We start from the raw sequence: 774 nt of genomic DNA, 5'->3' as shown, positions 1-774 counted from the left end.
TCTAGGAATTATATAGATTGCTTAAATTTTTTATGTGCAATTGTTATAAAACTCTGGTAAAGAATCTGCCTGCAATGCGGCACACCTGGGTTTGATCCCTGGGTTTTGAAGATCCTCTGGAGAAGGGAAAGGCTACCCACTCCAGTGTCCTGGCCTGGAGAATTCCATGGACTATGCAGTCCATGGGGTCACAAAGAGTCAGACACGACTGAGCGACTTTCACTTTCATTTACACTATAAAACTCTGATTGGTCTTTTTCAACCCTCAGAAGGCTTCTATCTAATCCTGACTTGAAAATCTGTATGATGACCCTTTTATAACTTTTCCAGGATGCATTTTTCCTTTCTTTTTTTCAATCCGGCACCACCTAGCATCCCGAAGTCCTTATCACTTCTCATAAAGTTGGAGCAATTTTATTTCCTTAACACAGTAAGGGGATTTGACTTTGGCTCCTGTTATTCCCATCTCTTAGGCTCCCAAAGGAAGGCCCAAGTTTGCTAGGATCGGCAGCTAGTCCTTAGCAAAATTGTTTTTGTTGCTCTGATGTTTTTCAAACTTGTTTGTGCCCTGTTTTCTCTTAGAATTTTGCCTGGTAATTTCTTATTCTCTTGAGATCATCGTGATATACTTAATAAAATAGGATCCATATTTTAACCAACATATTGTACTGTATTCAACAGAATATTTGATATGAGTGTCTTAGGTATCAACTTGGTTAGGCTATAGTACCAAACTAATTGATAAAACACTAATGTAGGTGTTTCTGTGAAGGC

The sequence above is a fragment of the Bison bison genome, unplaced genomic scaffold (assembly GCF_000754665.1).
Source record: "Bison bison bison isolate TAMUID 2011002044 unplaced genomic scaffold, Bison_UMD1.0 scf7180017864211, whole genome shotgun sequence".
Classification (NCBI taxonomy): Eukaryota; Metazoa; Chordata; class Mammalia; order Artiodactyla; family Bovidae; genus Bison; species Bison bison.
Note: the sequence above shows the minus strand (reverse complement) of the source record.